Source organism: Perognathus longimembris, chromosome 7 (genome assembly GCF_023159225.1).
Source record: "Perognathus longimembris pacificus isolate PPM17 chromosome 7, ASM2315922v1, whole genome shotgun sequence".
In the NCBI taxonomy this organism is placed as follows: domain Eukaryota; kingdom Metazoa; phylum Chordata; class Mammalia; order Rodentia; family Heteromyidae; genus Perognathus; species Perognathus longimembris.
This window is the reverse complement of record NC_063167.1, coordinates 60,337,887-60,357,501: the sequence shown is the minus strand read 5'-3', so window position 1 is coordinate 60,357,501 and position 19,615 is coordinate 60,337,887.

The window sequence follows — 19,615 nt, the reverse complement described above, 5'->3', positions numbered from 1 at the left end:
CACCCCGAGTCTGTCAAGTGTTCTTCACAGGTAAAATAGAACTATCAAGTTAATCTACATAAACATCTTCTGCTTAAGGTCACTGATGAGAATGAGTGTGCTCTGGGCAGCAGGGCTGTGCATTCTTTTTGCAGTGAAGAATGATTGGTACTGATTGCTCCAGCTTTTCAAGCCATCTGTATAAATAGGAAATATTGTTGTATTTTATCTAAAGAAACAAGATCCTGTTTCAGAGCAATCACATTCTCATCAATGTCTCTTGAAAAACATGTAATTACACAATGGCAGTGTCTGAATCCTGAGAGTAAAGAGAGAAAGATGGAATTTCAGAAAGCTGTAAGAAGGAATGCAAAGGAAGCTGTGGATTTGCATCCATTTCTTCTGTGAAAATGATGGTTTCATTTTCTTTGAGAGAAACGGTAATGATAGTTTATATAAGAGAAATCGACTGTTCTCTGGGACATCTTGAGGAATGATTTTGTCTAGAATAAAAAGTAGTTTTCAGAATTAACCACAGCTCCTAATTTTTCATCATTTTTTTTACCTGTGGAAAGTTCATCAGAATGTGCTATTTTAGTGCTGACATTCTTCTTCTTTCTGAATATGTATATATATATATATATTCTCTCATAGACATATATATTATATATATCAAAGAAAAGTCAGCATTTTAAGTATTTGCTGTTTTCAATTTTTACTTTTTCATTTTTTTTAAATTAACATGAAACAATCATACATATATATGAAACACAAAGTAATATCTCAATATATGTACATTATTGGTAATAAGCAAGTCAGATGATTGGCATTTCCATCTCAGTATTAATATGTGGATAGCCATTCTCAATGGGAACTCATTATGTTCAAAGGGAGGGTCTTCCTTTCTATTATCTTCCTTAATTTGTTCAATCATGTTGTAGGCTTCATTACCAGATCAAAGCAGAGATGTAGAAACTCCAGTGACCTTACATTACTTCTTCTAATGGCTGTACAGGTGAACCTTCCCTGTCCCTGGCATTTTGCATACAGCATTTCTAGTCCTCCCAACAACAGTGTGGGGTAAAAGGGTTCTTTTTTCCCACTCTAGGTGCTAATTCTATGAAGACTGGAAATAATGTGCCGAAACCACAAGTTATACAACTGTTAAGTCACACAGCCAGAACTCGATGCTGTGCAGGATTAATACTGAAGGCCTAATCCACTCATAGCAGTGCAGGTCAGGGAAGGGACGGCCATGAGTTGCTTGGTTACTAGCAGAATGTAATTCCTTAAAGCTTTCCCCCTTCCCCCTCTGCTCCTACCTCAAGGGACTACAGTAGTCCTCTGTGGTATAGTACTCCCTTTGAAACCAGTTCCAGTTCAGTGACCCAGCACATTCTTTTTTTTTTTTTTGTCTGTTGTGAAGCTTGAACACACGGCCTAGGCACTGTCCCTGAACCCTTTTGCCCAAAGGCTAGTACTCTATCACTCTACCACTTGGGCCACAGTGCCACTTCTGGTTTTTGAGTGCTTAGTTGGAGAAAAGAATCTCACAGGGACTTTCCTGCCCAGGCTTGCTTTGAACCGTGATCCTCAGATCTCAGACACCTGAGTAGGTAGGATTACAAGTATGAACCATCAGCGCTCAGTTTGCCAACACATTCTTATGCAACATAATGCATTTAAGGGAATGGCAGACAAACCTTTTCAATGTCAGCACACCGTATTTCTGTAGGAATTATGCAAGCTAGAGATGGTAGACCCAACACTGAAAAAGACATTAGGATCCTAATTAAGTCTGAAGTGGTGCCAATGCCAAATGTAAAGCCATTCATTTTCCAGAAATATTTACACTGATTTTTCACCCAATGACATTAGAGCATCTTTTTTCTTCTTCTGTAGTTTAGGACCATTTTCATCCTTATTTGCAATTATCTGTTTCTTTTATATTATCTTTATTATTTTCACCAGAGATTTGTCTACTATATTAGTTTAGACTCTGCTCAATTACCTTTGGATTTTGTTATGAAACTTCTCTGAGTGTCAGTTTCTTTTCCTGTGAAGGGATGGCATTAATAGAATCAGTCTCACAGGGATATTGGATGAAGAAAGAGATTAGTATATTTAAAGCATGTGGAAGAGAGCCCGTTGTATAACAGAGCAAGGGGTGTGTGTTTCTAATATCATCACCATCATCACCACAGTCATATAATTAATTCCATCTCCTTAAAATTTATTTCCTATTTTAGTTCCTTTCTGTTTGTATTCCTTTCTACTATATTCAGGCTCATCCTTTGGTGTCATTTCTAATACATTAGGGTAGATTCATAGCTCTTTAAGGTTGTGTGTGTCTTTTTCTTTTAAAAATGTGAGGCTTTAAAGCTGTAAATTTTCCTATAGTTATGTTTTTAGCCACCTTAAAATAGTTTGACACATTGTAATTTCATAACGTTCAGACTTGGATTTTAAATTTTAATAATACTTATTCTCTAACCCAACATTTATAAGGCATATTTAATAATGAATTATTTTAATCCAACTTTCTATTGTTTTCCAAGTTGATTGTACTTGAATCAGAAAATAATGATATTTATTTTTTTAATTTAGTAAAACCTCTTTTATGTATGGAAATATGATCATTTTACAAATGGTCTGAACATTGTAAGATTATGTGCTCTCTGTTTGTATTTATTTAATAAACGTACAACAAAAACATAAAAGTTTATATCCTTCACATGGAAACCTAGAGAAGATATTAGTAGTCACCTTAGGCATTAGTGATTCAAGATTCAAGCTGATTCTGATTTGTTTCTCTTCCTTGTAAAATGTTACTTTGAAGTTCATCTTATAAGATATCCCCATTCTTCATAGATATAATGGGGGGAAATGCAATGGAAACCATCTGATTCATATGGCCAAAACTGAGTGCAAGGGTTCTCAAAGAAGGCAGTCTAGATAAGGGACAGGAGGAAGAAATAGGAGATTTGTTGATTCACTACAACACTACTTCAGTTCTAATTTCTTTTTGGAAACCTACAAATTAAAAATTTTTCCCAACAGAATTGTAGATGATGTTTAGATAGCTAGCTCTATGCGTTTAGTGATAACCTTCCCCTTATCAGCTTCTTCATCTTGGGCTTTTTTACATTAGCCAGAATAGGCAGAGTATGATGAGGCAGTCAATTTATATATCAATAATTAAATTGTCATTCAAACCACATGGCAAATGAGAGTAAATGGGGTTATTTCTCTCTAAATCCAGGACCCCATGCTGATGAAGACACCATTGTACTGATTATATACAGCAGTCATACGTGTCTCCTTTTCTCAGAGCACCTTAAAACCTGAGGTCTGGGCTTTGTCCAACTACAAACATCTCATTGTGGAAACAGTAAGGTTGCTAGGAATTTCCCTTCTGGCTCTATGTTCTTATATGTCTTAGAACATTTTCAATCCATTCTTGTTGTAAATATTCATTTTTTGTTTTTTTCTAAATATATGAATTTTCCTTATTTAAATGAATTATATTGTATTCATTATTTCACTTAAAGCCTCATTTTGTCATAGTATTTTGAAGAAGTCACTACGTTATATTTTCTGCTTCCTTGGGCTTCTAATAGTTAGAAAACATTGCACTCATTTTGAATGTTTTGAAATTTATAATTCTGTACCACAATATGAATGCATGTGTTTTAATTATGCCTGAAATTTAAATGGCCTTTTTTAAAAATTTCATTTTTATTTCAGTTCAGTTAACTGGTATTTTATTATATTCTTTATTTGTGATTTCTCATTGGTTCCCTTTTGACCCTTAATCAATTATACTACACACACACTGAATGTCCCAGATATCTCTCCCTTGTCTCATAGTTTTTGCACATATTTGTTAATTTTTTTCTAAATTCTTTCTTTACTTGGGCTTATTTTTTTGAAGTTAATCTTTATTATCATGAATAACAAATTCTTCCTGCTTATAGGTTCATTTCTTTTCCAAATTCATATGCCAAATCTTGAACTCTCACTGTGATTACATTTGGAAATTGGGACCTTTGGGAAAAAAATAGACTGATATGCTACATGAGATAGTGAGGATAGGACCTTTATGAGGCTCTCAGTGACCTTTTATAGAGAGGAAGAATCACCACAGTGCTACTCCCCCCATCACCCCTTCTTCCTTGCCCCTGCCATTGCAGGACACAAGGCTACAAATAAGCTAAAATGAGAGACCTCAAAAGATCTTGGCTTAGCATTATCTTATATAATCATATGTTCACAGTCATTGAGCTTTTGTGATCCTCTGCTAGGAATATCCTAGATATATACAAGATATGGAAACAAGTGGATTTTCATTGCTGTTATTAGTTTTAATGTACCATGTGAAATTGTTTCTTTTTTTCTTGCACTTTTCTTCCCTCTGGTTTATCCCCTATTGTCACTGTATTTTATTTTGTTACCATGGGAATTGTATATATGTTTATCTGAATTATGGAAGGAAAGGGGAACATCAAAATGGTGAGATAAAGGACAATGCAACAGAAATACAAGACAATATGCTGTAAACCAATTGTACTACTTGGGGTGGGGGGGAGTGGGAAAAATGAGAGAAGACAGAAATGTATTCACTAGCTTACATATGTAACTGTAACCCCTCTGTACATCACCTTAACAATAAAATTAGATTAATAAAAAAAAGATCCTGGCTGTGTTGGCATTCTGAGCTTAGCCTTCCAGTGTCCAGTTGTTTTATGGTTTGAGCTACTCAGTATTTTGTTATGGAATCCTAAGCCAACTAATATACCTACTGTATTGTCTTTCTTCAAATCTATCACAAAATTTATACAAAGTATTTCCACAAATGGCAAGCTCATATATTTTTCTGTGCAACAAAACTATCCTTTTTTTTAATACAAATATATTCTGTCTGGAGGAAATAGTATGATTATTCTGGAGACAGACTATAGATTCAAAAACTTAGCTGCCAATTTCTAACCAAGTGACACTGGAAAGCTAAATTTACAATAAATCTATGTTATCATCTTGTAATGATACAAACACTAGCACTTTCTTCTTGGTTAAATAAATTCAGACATAGTTATTTAAGAGAAGCATAGAGATTAGGAGTCGTTTTGTGGCACTAATTTTACTTTTTATGATTCTTGATTACTACTAATATACTCTTAGAAGTCATAAACAAATTCAACCAAGTTTTAGGATACAAAATCAACATCTTGAATATGCTTCTTAGAGACAAAATTGTGGAATATGGACACATTGTAAAGTCCATACTTTTCATATTTTTAAAGAGTCTTTATTGACACTGGAATCTTGGACCATGACTTCACATTAAGCTTTGATGGTGCCCTCTGGGGCAGAGACTACATGAATAGTAAAGAATGACACAAACCACATTTACCTTTAGTTTGTTTCAATATGGAAAGAATGATTTTTGTCGGCTGCATTCCTGTTGAATAGAGTAACTTACAGAATAAACTGCAATGTTTTACTATCCCTTCTTTAGAAAGGGCTCAAAAGCTTAAAAAAAGAGAGATTATTTCCAATACTATTTTGAGGACACATTGGTATTTAAATAAAGAAGAAACCGTCATCCTTCATAGATTTTCCGAAAGTGTAGTCTGAGAATGTACATTAGAATCTTACCATGACCTTTTGCCTGCTTGTGGTTATAGGTAATTTAGGAAGTTGAGAATCTGAAGCTGATAGAACTTTTCCAGTTCATCTAATAAGGTACACAAAGACAAACCATTGCCTGGAAATAGACACGATCAAATATGTCTGAACCCATAGAGGCTAATCCACAGAATTTCCATGTAGAAAAATTAGAAGAAGAAAGACATTATATATGTGTGTGTATAGATATACATGTGCATATATATGTATATGCATTAAATAACATTCAACTCACTACAAGGCAGAAGAAATAAATGCAGTATCTCTTACAGTGTCATCAGAGAAGGACGGCTACTAGATTCATAAAAATCAAACTAACTAAATGACAGCAATATGATATATTAAGTACTTATGAATATATGCAACTTATAGTGTATAGTTAATATTTTGCGAATGCTGTCATTTAAAAAGCTTACTGAGTTTTTTTAATGTTCCTGTAGTTTAATTGGCTAAAAATTACATGATCTCTATCTTAAAGATGATGAAACTGAGACTTAGTAAATGATGTACCCAAGAAGAACACACACACACACACACACACACACACACGTGCAAATGTGCAGCGCTGTGGCTTGACCCCATTCTTTCTGCCATCAACTTACTTCTTTTGCATTAACAATAAGCATGCATTAATTCTCATGCAACCAAATGTTTGCTTATTCTTCTGAATTGAGTTATCTTCTGATATTGTCTACAAAGAGCAGTACTTTTGAATCTAGAACTAAAAACTGCCTTTTCATTTTGGCTTAACTATGGGTTGTAAAATTTTAATTACCTTTTGTTTAGAAAGTGCTATAGAACCTGAACTTGTAATCAGTGCTGGAAGTAGGCACACCAAGGGGTTGTTGATTTCCCTGGTGAATTTGAGTATCATTTATGGAAATGTAATTACAGTGGAATCCTGTTATAACGATCAATTTGGGCAACCCCTATTTGATCATTACATCCAAATGATCACCACATACAGACCATAAAACAGTGAGCCTCTCAAACCAGACAAGCTCAACAGTAAAATATCCATCTTGCAAAAACAGTATTATTACCACTAAGTACTCCAGAACCAGCACAGGTCAGTCAAATTATTGGCTCTAATTAGACCATCTAAAGGCTATAACATTCTTCAGCTAAATCATTATGGCTTATATGAAAGGCTTGAAATTCAACTAAGTCAACAAGTATTTATTAGGTACTTTCTGTGTATTCCAAATGGGGCCAGCCACTGACAAGAATGTAAAATTTATAGGAATTTATTTGTGATGCTCACTGTCTACTTAGAGAAATGAGTTGAATAAACTCTTCAAATTATCCTGCCTAAGAAGAGTGGATGCCTTAAAGACTCCGTATTACAATATTGTTTGGTTCAGAGGTGAAAACTTTGGCATCAGAAGAAAATAGAGTTTGGAGAATAATCTTTTGTCACAAAAAATGACCGCAGAAGGAAATGGAATAGGAAATAAAAATAAATAGTTCCTACTGCACAGGCAGCACCTCAAGTCAGAAACAGCAAAAGGGTTTCATCTCACATTCCAATTTCAATGAATTGTTACCTAAGTCAGAGGGAGCAATGAGATTTTATCTCTCATATCAATATCAATGAATTGTTAATGTCTGACTATATTGCTGGCATGAGAAGGATCCCCAATCTAAATTCAGACTTGTGGGAGAGTGATATTACTGATTAGTAGCTTTAGGTATGGAGACTGCAAGTAGAAGTAACAGGTGAAATACTGAGCATTATCCTCTCAAAGGCTTTTTTCATTCTTACATTACTTTAATTCAAGTTCTCTGGATTGGTGTGCTACTGTTTACCTGTCTTCTGCTAGAATCATAGCACAGAAAACATTTGAGAGTGCATGGCAGAAATGCCTTGCTCTTTCTTTCCTTCTCTCCTTCCTTGCTTTTTGATTCTCCAATGATTGATACACTTGGCATTACCTTTGTTTGTTTTTGTAATGCCAGTACTTGGGCTTGAACTTGGGGCTTTGTGCTTTTTTTTTCCCCTCAAGGGCTGGAACTCTAAAACAGGAGCCACATAACCATTTCCTGCTTTGAGCTGGTTAATTGGAGTTAAGTGTCATGATTTTTTCTTCTTTGATCATTACATCCAAATGAATCATGATCTTCAGATCTCAGCTTGCTTATAGGTAGCATTTACAGGAATGAATTACCAGTGCCTGGCTACTTAGCATTACACTTAAACCGGAGGCCAAATTTCTATGATGTGTACAACTGTCATTCCTTATGATCACTCTTGCTTCATACTCAAACCAGATAATATAATCAACCACTCTGACAATGGCCTAACAGCCCATGTTCACATTATTTGCTTTCAATATTTTTTCACAAAGCCTGTTTCAGACTGTACGCACATCTGGAGACAAGCATAAAACCTCACCAATCTAGCAAAGAGATAACTGCCTCTCACATCTGTCTACAAGAAGCCACAATTTATGCTACCAGAGTATCCGTCTACTTAAACTACTCTCTCCCATAGTAACTACATGTTTCTAAATCTCTCTGTTCCTGGGAGATGAAGGCAGTTGCCTTGTATTTGATTGTGTCCAATTACTACTTGTTTTCTTTTTCTCTCAAATCTTTCCTTCTATTTCTCCAATATAGTATATCCCTATGCATATACCAATGTGTATGTAATGTTCATCACACAAGATAGAATACTATAAGCTGTACCTGACCTCCCAATCTAGTGTTTTCAACATTTGAGATCTCTTGTACACAAACTCAGAGCTCTTTAGGGCAGCATTCATAGGGTAGCAAGTGGAGGAGGAGGAGGGGTGGGGGAGGGGGAGGGAGAGAGGGAAGGAGAAGAAGAGGGGGAGGGAGAGGAGGAAGAAGAAGAAATAATTTAAAATGCAGGACTAACTTGTTGAAATCCAGAAGGACGAAGCCAGCTAGCCATTTTATTTTAAAGTAAATAGTCACTAGGGGGAAAAAAATTCAGACAGACAAGAAAACAGGATGCTAAGATTATAGCAGTGAAAATGAATAAGTGCATCATCTTGGCAGGACTGTAGGCAGAACAGGACAGCCCAGACAGCCTACATTAAAACTAGCATTTTAAAAAGTGTATTTCATAATTGTACTCTTTCTCTTGGAGGAGGGTTGTGACAGGGAGACAAGGAGATTGGGATCAGTTGCAGCTCAGCTGATGAAATATCTCAAATGGGAATGAGAACAGCCATGACATGTGATCTTGGCCGATTTGTGGGACACATAGTACTTTCCTAGTGCTTTTCTGTTAAATAAGATAACCGAAGACGTATGCTGCCTAGAATATATAGAGTCTGACATATACAACCCATCCATAAATGCTATTTGTTTCTTTCTCTTAATTTCCCTCATTTTTAAGAGGCTACATAGAATTCATATTCAGTATACTAGCCATTTTGTTTTGAGTACCAGATGTTTGAATTCAGGGGTCAATCAGTGTGGAATAGGTGGCATGACTCCTGGTGTGTTACAGGGCTTGATCTTTGCAGTCGTCCATTGCCAAGACAATGTCTTGAGTACCACATACTGCCATGTTGGTTGTTCATTTCCTCCATTGATCTGTGTGAGAGCCAGAAGCCAGAGCCCTGAGGTTGTGGAAGCATTCACAACACAGGTGATTTCTTCAAGTTGTGGCTCCTTTTGGGGTTAACCAACTTAGCTTTAAGCAGAGTTATTACATGTGTCATTCGGTACCACTATTTTGCCCAAGATGAACATGAGATATCAGCTTCAGATTGGGAAATGCACACACTGATGGATGACAGAGACTCATTGAATTACAATTAGGACAAAACAAACAGCCTTTTAAAATGGATCTCATAGTGGAAAAGGAGGGGGGAGAAATTCTTGTCTTCTTGTGCTGATAGGTTTTCTTTTCTAAATGAACATAACAGCAGACAGGTTATACAGAAATGCCTCTGGCAGTAGTGATGACAGTGACATTAGCAGCATTTGGGAAAGAAAACAAATTGACATCATCAAAGTACAGCATGCACCTTGAAACTTTATTTCTGTATTATTTCTTTCACAGCTTGTATAGCACACACATACAAACACACACACACACACATATATATATACATATATACACATATATGTATCTGTGAGCACTGATGAGTGTAGCGGTGGTGCAACACAGAATATTAAAGAACCACATATAGTTAGATATATAGTTAGTATGCTAAACACAGTATTAAGTATTATCTTTACAAGTAGAGATTTGGGCAAAGTGAAAATCAATAAAATGAGAAAAATAATAGTAAGATTTGGGGAGTGACTCAGATCTGAGCTCATATTTGGCCTCTACTTTATGGTGAGCTATTTATACTTTTTCTAAGCTCAGTTTTTCTTATTAAACTCTGAAGAGGAAAAGAGGAAGAAATGCAGTCAAGAATTCATTGTTTATTCTACAAAATTAAGAGTGAGGTAAGGTGTGAATGAGGTGAGAATGTTGAAAACGGTGACATTGATCAAGATGCATTGTATTCATAAACTGACTTGTTAAATGGTAAGTCTTTTGTACAACTACTTAAAGATAATAAAAAAGGTAGAAATAATATTAACCATGTAAGGTAGCTGGATTTCCAGTTCTAATGAACATAGGTAATCTTGTGTTCACCTACTTAGCTCCTACTCTTCATAGGTTGAAATACTGGATATACTTCCTTACATTCTCTATGTGAAGCTTACACTAACTACTCTGAATTGTAAATTCCCATGGCTTTCCACACAATGGTAATTTTTTAAGAGAATGATCTAAAAAGAACTTTCTAAAAGCATAAATCAGTGCAAGAATAATGTTAATTAGTCAAATGTTAAGTACTTCTGTCTCCTTACCAAGTATTAACCACCCTCTGATGTTCAGTTATAAAAGATAATCTGAAATAATATCAGCTAAATAATTTCTCCAGTGAGCCATCAGGGGAAAATCAGTTATCAACATGACTTTATCTAACCTTCATGTTTAATTTACCTTTAGATTGATGAGGATAATATGAAATAGGTTTTCATCCTTATTTGGAATATACAATATTAGGATCTTAGTCTAAAGAGTCCCATCACTTATATGAATAATCATCATATTTAAAGCAGATGTCCCAGATATAGATATAGATATGTGTGTGATAAAAATATTTACACATATATTATAAATACATGCATATGTATACTATATATGTATATATTCATATACATTTATGTGTTATATCATTCTATTATGTATATTAGAGTATATATGTACATATATACATTAATATGTATTTATATACCTACATATATACACTAGCATAACACATATGTCTATTAGTATATCTTTATGTATATGATATCCAAGTAAGACTTAATAATGCTGAAATTAGAAAATAATAAATTATGTTTAGTTTAAAAGTTATCCCAAAAGCATATAGAAAATAAGTTCCTTCAGTATTAAAAGTAGGTAAATAATCTAAATAGAGCAATATACCATTGAACAGGAAATAAATAAATGATTTTTAGAAAAGTTGAACTTGGGATTAAAGTCAGAGATTATATATGTTTTGCTAAAGTTATAAAGACAAAAGATTTATTTATATAGTGGGTGTAATTAAGTATATCTTTCTACATACATTCCTTTAATATTAACCTATATGTGTAGGTTTATGTATATGCACATATATCCTTGTACATACATATACACAGACATAAAGGCATGTTGGACTATGAATGTTTGTGATAATGTAGTTATAGCTTCATGAATTTATTATGGAGTCAGTTTATTTAAAACACAAATATAGTTCCTATTAAGTACAGTGAAGAAGGTAAAGGTACACATTTTGAAACAGAGATGCAAATTACAAATCACACTGTGTTCCTTCCTAACTTAGATTATTTTCTGAAAGATGTTCAGCGTGTACTCAGAACAGTAAGAAATTTTAGATAAAAGAGGAAAGGACCATAACAAAATTTCTGAACAAATGACAATGCTACTCAAGTTTACTTTCTCACCACACAGTTACACCACACAGTTGTGTTCTGTCCCACACATTCAGTAGTTTCTCTAGTGTTGGCCATCTTTCCCTGGGACTGCCCTGTTTGTGACTTCCATCATCCCCTGTTCCTAGATAGTACTTGCTGGGACGAGAATGAGTGGAATTGGAAACATTTTGCATTCCACTTTATTTCTCTTGGCTTTGTGTTATTTAGATGCACTGAACCCATATGTTTTTATGAAGTAAAAGCTACTCTCATGACCTGTAAAAAAAAAATGCATGCCACTTTCTGAGGTATGTGAAAGGTTTGAGCCCTTGGGAGAACATGCCGTCCCCCCCACCCCCCCCCCCCCCCCCCCCCGCCCAAGAGCAATCCATGTATCACTGAGATGCTCCAAAAGAAACAAAGCTCTCTCTCCTCTCCAAGAAGAACAGAGCATATGTGAAGCTGTCATTTTACTCACAACAAGGTCAAAGAACAAAGCACTTAGAAGCCAAATGAGGAAATTGGGGCGTAAAGATAATTATTTTAGAATATTTCTGGAAATATGTTAACCAGTCAAGACAGCATTTATTTTAGAGTGTGTCATTATGATTTCGTACGAGAATTTTTATGAGCATTTTTGTCACTTTCAGAGAGATCTATTATGATATGTAGTGCTGAAGGGAACATGTTGACATGTCTGAGAGCTAAAACAAACGTGAAGAATGATGCTGAAAATAGCTGGCTGTGGAGAAAGCATTAAAAAGCATTGGGTGGCACTCCACATTGTACAGCTAGGATTTGGAGATGTGTTAGGAGAAAGGGATAACGTGGCACACAGAGTGAGATTTCCTGAGAAGGAATTATGAAGGGCACATCATTTGCTATTATAGACTAAGGTAATTGCTATCTACATATCTATGCTCTGTCATTGCCAATGGGGATACACATGAAAAAGATCCAGCTGCACCTGTCTTTGCAGAGTGCATTCTTGAAAAGATCTGTGCAAATAAAATCCCATTATAAAACCAGAAAGGATTCATCTTTTCTGATTGATCTTCAATAAGAGTGGCTCTTAACACTTAACCTTTAAGATGCTTTGTCTGAGTCGCATGGGGTTCAATTTTCTTTTCTATACTAATGGTTCCTAAATATTAGTTCTTAATGAAGCATTTACCAGGCTGAGCCAAATAGGAAAATGAACAAAATTTAAGAATATAATTTTACTTAAATTAAATGGCTCCTTAATTCTGAGTTCACATTTTTTCTTTCATTTTTGATGTAAAAAAAGGCTTTTCCCTTATGAATGGATGCTGACAGTAGGTGGTCAATTTTTAATATGGTACTTATAATTTTACAAGCTTATAAAATCTAAAGTTGTTTGAAACACAATATATAACCAGTCGATTTGACTGGTTATCATCTCAATTAAACCTCCACAAAAGAATAATGCATTTTTACACATATGTAAGTAAATATAGAACTTCTTTCATAACAGTAATATGCTATGATCTTTCCTATGATGTAATGGAGTATCTTTGGGCCTTTCTGGTTATGATAGTGGATGTTTCATTTTTCTTTTCCTTTTCATAAACTCATCAAACTGACAGTATTAAAAAATAGCAAGGCCTATGTCCTTAAAACACCATGATTTCTCTATCTAAAAGTCCACATTTTACAGGCTACATTTGTCAAAATTCTTAGTAAGTACTAAGGTTGCTTATGAAGATTAAATGAGATAATACTTCTAAAAGACATACTCAAGGCTGAACCCTGAAAGTTGATTAGTAATGAAAATGTTAATTAGCACAACTGAACAGATTATGACAGAAAAAAGACAACAACCATGTGCAGTAGACTTTGCAAATTACTATGCATGTGTATCTGACATACATATGCTGTGCTAAATCTGCTCTTTCAAGGCCTCCAGCATAATAGACAACCTGTTTCCATTCTCAGACAGGGATTTAGGTCCACCTTGTCCCTCCCTTAGCCTCCACCACAGAGGAGAGATCTCATTCACCATTCTCCATATTAATACTTAATGCTGTACACTTTAGTAGGAATAGCATATATTAAGCAATCATTGAAATGGATCACTGTAAATGACAGTGAGCTCTGTTGTAGGCTAGTCAATGGTCAACAAGGAGTGTGTAGCCAAGGTACCTGGTTTGGGTCAGTAACTTCCCTGTGGAAGTGACTTTTGAACTCAGATTAATATCATGATTAGAAGTTAATGAAGTATTCCCTGTGAGGGTAATGGTCAGGATCAGCAGCCATGTGGAAGTAGGGTGGATTAAGAAAATTGCAGGTCAGCCTGACTATAGAATAGTAAGTTAGAAGAAAAAGTATGGAAAAAGGTGTTGGGGTAGAGAAAGAAGCAAAGTGCTCCCACAAGATTGTGGAGCAAATTGATGGAAACAGATCTGCTTACCCACAGAAAACACAAATATTTGATAACTGACAAACCTTGGTTTTAACTGTACTACCAGAGTCAAAAGGACCAAAGAAATTTTTAGAAAGCAGAGAGATATAAGGCAAAGCTAGATTGCTTTTAGTCCCCAAACATATATAACTGTTAAGATCCTTGAAATCTAGGTTAGTTACTAGACAGTCTAAATAACCAAGGAAACAATTAAAAATGAAAGAAATAGAAATAATACCTCCCAGGAATAATTTAAAGAACTATAAAATAGGCATGCCTAACATGATTAACAATGGGTTTAAAGAAAATAAAATCATAAAAATCAAATGTCCTACATTAAAAACTCAAGGTGTTTTGTAAAATAATCAGTCTGAACTTCTGAAAAACACACAAGCAAATACCTTTTGCCTCAGCTGGTTTCTAACCATGGTACTTCAGGCCTTTAAGTCATGAGTAGCTGGGATCACAGATATGAAACACTGTATATAATGATGAGTATAATGATGATTTTTTAGCACAGCTCTTTCATAATTGGAACATCATTTAGGTAAAATACTATTAAGAACAGAGATGTGATTGTCAAGTCCCTTAATGGTGGAACATGTGTTCCACTATCTCAATTTTGGTAACATTCTTTTACAGGACCAATCATTTATAAATAATGAAAATATCCATAAATGTTTCCTTGAAAAAATAAGCTTATTTAAGAATATAACCAGTATAAACTATAGTTTATTTGATTTAAAGATCTGAACAAAGATATTTCAAGAGAAAAATCTAGTAAGGGGTATCATCAATTTTGAAAAGAGATAACCTATACTGGCATTAAACATATATAGTATTGAATATCCACCAGAAAGGTGCACATTTAACTGACATTAGGTGAAATTCCTCTCCATTAAGTTGGCCAAAATACTAACCATGATGATTGCTGCAGTGCAAGCACAAAAATGGGAAATTCCATGCAATGCAAAAACAGGAAATCAGAGCAACTGCCTTGGAGATAAATTGTCCATAGCTGCAAAAGTTGGGGATATCCTATGCAACTAGACTTACAATATCCAGTATGCTGGATTTTATTTTGCTGGCAAATGCACAGCAAAACAAAATGTATTTTATATTGCAAACTAGAATATAATGCACATGTAAATTCATACCTGTAACTGAGCTAAAAAAAAAAAAAAACTCATGGTAAAACCAGGAATCTTCAACATCTTATTTGAGAGAATCCCATTCCATCTTATTCCAACTCATTTCCTTCTACTCCACTTTACATAAAATAAACATACAAAATCAAGTTACTTTGGTAATAAACTACTCAATTGATTTCATGACATCCAATGTGTCTCTCAATATGAAAATCACTCTATTTGAGAAATTCTCATATATGTTCAGAATTGTTCAATTTTCACATATGTTCAGTGTTTATTAAAGCACTGTCAGCAAAATGGAAATATTGCTACCATTCTCCGTGTCATCAAGCCAAAGAATAAATAGCTAAATAATTGTTTAATCATATAGTGGAATTTTCTAGAGCACATAAAGAGTCCTGGCATGCCTGGGATAGTCTTTGCCCTCTTCTGTTAACTTGGTTTCCTAGATGGCTCAAGTATACCAAGGTATCTATAGAAATAGGGCCACTTGCCTAAGACCCATGTCCAATGTTGATACAACTTTCCACCCTTTAATGGCCTTCACAGTTGGCTGAGGTTTAATATTCTGTGTCACAATGTTGAAGGTCTTGATAATATTGTTTTTGAAATAAATTATGGAAGTGAAGCTTGCTGTAATGGGTAAATGGACATGAAATATGTAGGGCTAGGGGACAGGAAGCTAGAAGTTTGGGGTCCTGTGTGACTCCAATTCTTGGACATTTCCTTGTTATTCCTCAACCCCTGGTTAGCCTTTACTTAGCCTCATGTCCTTGTGCCTCCCTCCACCCCCCTTGTCATTGCCCACCCTCTGTCCCAGTCTTAAGGTGGATTTGGATCTATAGGGCATCCATAGCTTCTGAAACTGGGACATGCACAACGTGATTCATGAACCTCTTATTTGGTTTCTTCCAGATACCAGCACCACAGAGACTGCAATTTATTCAGTATTGTCTGGTGGCTTGAGATATGAGCCCTATGAGGGAGGCAGAAGCTTGAGAAGGAAACTCCCCATGCCAATGAGGGAAGAAAATAAATAGAAACTAAAATCCACCCTGGCAAGTAAAAAAATTGGGAGAGAATGGGAGAAATTGAAAGAGAATGTGAAAGATAGACATAATTTTGCCTTTTAGAAATTTCAAGGGCACTTTTCCCTTGCTCTGTGTGAGTGTTGTGTGTGTGTGTGTGTGTGTGTGTGTGTGTGTGTGTGTGTCTCTGTCTGTCTGTCTGTCTGTCTATGGTCATGGGGCTTGATCTCAGAGTGTGGGCACCATCCTTGAGTCTTGTTTCCTCAAGCCTAGCCCTCTGCCAGAATTCCACTTTGAATTTTTTGGAAGCTAATTGGAGACAAAAGTCTTAAGGACTTCCTGGCTTGATTTGCTTCAGACTGTGATCCTCAGATCTCAGCCCCTTAAGTTACTAAAAATACAGGCACAAGCCACTGGTGCCTAACATTTTCCTTGCTTTTTGAACAAGAGGCTCCACAAATTTTGTAAGCATCCTATTAAAATTGGATTCTTTGTTCAAAGCTTAATACCAATTAAATTGTTTTCATCAAGGAAATGATCAGATCAGCTTTGCATTCTAGAAAGATTATCCTTCAATCCCTGTACCTGCTTGTGAGTTCTAGTGTCAGTCTCTCCATTTGAACACAGTGTGCTGACAAAAGCATTTCTTGAGTACTGACTGCTGCTACTATAAACATATCATCACTCCTATTATAGACTTGAATCACGAGAAATCAAAAAAGGAAAGAAAAGAGCAATCTTCTGCCACTTGTTCTGTCTTCTTAAAGCTCTGTGTCCACTCCCCACTCAGGCACTTCTTTCTGTCTGATTGCCATCCATCTGAGCCTCCCTTGGAAGGTGGAGGGTCCTTTGGCAACATAGCACCTGGAGTACTTAGTGTACATTCTGCTGATTGCCTTTGTTGATTAGTTTTGTCAATTCCTCTTATACTTTCTGAAAATTTAGTTGGGTCACCCTGAGGGTACTTCAGTTTTAATTTAAATGCAGTTTTTTAAAACTTGTTTGTTACTCTCTGACAGTGGCTGTCATTCGATTGACTCTCTGAGATATGCTGCAAGTTTACTTTCCCTTTCTCCTTCCTGTGATATATTGATTTCAGAAATAAAATCATAAGCCAGGACTGGAAGGGAGCTTCCAGAGGTAGTTAAACCCTTTCCTCTTCAGAAGGAAGGCTATGAAGTTATGTCAGAGAATTAAGACATATTCTACTTTAAGAGATTTCTGGGGAAAGGAAAATTCACACCCTCCCATCATACCCATTTCATGGTTAAAGATCCCTGTCAGGGAATTTTTACTTATATCTAAACTAAATCTAGCTCTAATGTCCCTTTTAGGGCAAAGTATTCCTTGTCCATTTACTAGTTGAACTAAGGCTTCTTTTTTTTTGCTCTGACATGCCCCAAGTTGTTTTAAGATAGTGGTTGAGTATGTCAGAAAGAAAATAGGTTTTATGTTATTTGGTCTGAATTTCCATTAGATGCCTGTTTGTCTGGACAAACAGTCAGGAGTGCCCATCTTTAAATAATGAGCTTGGAGTTACCTGGGGAATTACAGGATGAGAAAAAATAGCTAATAAATTCATTACTGAGTGTTATAAAACACCCAGGCGAGCAGTGTGTGCAGCTTCAGACTGGGTAAGTCATGCTTCTCAGATCTATTTGGGATTTTTGAAAGAGTTAAGAAAACAATGAAGGATAGAGATGTAATAGGCATTAAATATTTAGACATTCAAAAGGCTTTTGATCAAGCTCGTAACCAGAAGACATTTAGGATCCATTTCAGTTATCTGGAGGACCCAAGAGGTGAGAGGTAAAATTTTGTCTTGTAAAACCTTGATGTTAAAAAAAACAACTGGATAACAATGAAAATGAAAGGTAGAAATAAATGATGTTGTTAGCCTGAAAGGAGGTTAATAGAAAGGTGCACCAGGGAGCGATACTGGAAATACATTTCTTGTATATGTTAACACCAATCAATCTGGAAAGGTTTCTGAATAATGAGGCTGCAAAATGTGTTGGTAACAGAGAATTATTTAGGCTAGTCAGTAGTGAGGAACATTTTAAGGAACTCCACAAGGACTCAACAAAAATTAGATAGTTGAATAATCAGATGTCAGATAAAATTGAGTTAAAACAAGTGAATGGAATTTATAAGGAATAATTTAGGTTACTGATGCACAGTGATAGATTTTGAATTAATAACAACCTTTCAGGAGAAAGGTCTAACAGTCATTATGAAGATCTCAATAAGGGATTTGTTCACAACAAAAAAGGCTGTAGAAAAGGTCTTCAGAAGTGTAAGTGTGATGATTAGATGCATATGAGAGAAGATGAAAGAGGCCAGGATTATCTCATTTAGAAAGGAGAAGAAAGTAAGAGAAATTTTGTTAGAAGAGGGTAAAAAAAAGGAAATGATAAATCCAAAAGGCCAGTGAAGTGCTTTGATTCCCTCTTGCCCTTAGTACTAAGAATTAAAAAGAAATAGATAATATGATATTCAAGTGAAAATGAGGAGAAAATGCTTATGTAATTCATAGTTCACATTCAGAGCTTCCTGCCTGGAATGTCACTGAACTGAAACCCTCTACAGTGCAAGGTATCAAATGGGTTACATGTTTGCAAGGGTGGCTGGGATTAAACTTTCTCCATGAGATCCTATTAGAAACAGTATGAATATGTTCGCCAAAGCGGCTTTTTGAATTCTCCTTGGTTTTGAATCAATTTGTCTGTCTTTCTCATTGGGCTATATATAGACTCCTGAAAAGCAGAGGGTTTTAAGTATTTTTATCCATTCCCCATTCTAGTAGCCCATTTTGTTCTGAAAGTTCACAGTGTACTTGCAAATTTAGAACTTTTTGTTATGAGGAGGTGGGCCAGGGGACTGGAAAGGTTTAGCAGTGCAGGAGGCAACAGTGTCCTTCAAGTCTATCCTCCTCCCACCAACAAATATTTATTTAATATATAGTAAAATATGATAACATGAAACCAGAGAAAGTGAAAGGCAGGAAGTATACTAGGGTAAGAAGCTTTTGTGAATTATTTGCTGTTTTCTGTGTTTTGATTTTTATCTTGTTATCATCAGTTGAACAAAACAGCACTAGTAGAGAGAGACCACCATTACTTTGATAAAAGTAATTTTTCTAGGCTGGGAATATGGCTTAGCAGTAGAGTGCTGGCCTTGCACACATGAAGCTCTGGGTTCAATTCCTCAGCACCAAATAAATAGAAAAAGTCGAAAGTGGTGCAGCAGCTCAAGTGGCAGAGTGCTAGCCTTGAGCAAAAAGAAGCCAGGAACAGTGCTCAGGCCCTGAGTCCAAGTTCCATCCCCCAAGAGACCACCAGAGACCAAGACCAATGCATGCAGCGAAAAGGGCGTTTATTTCGGGC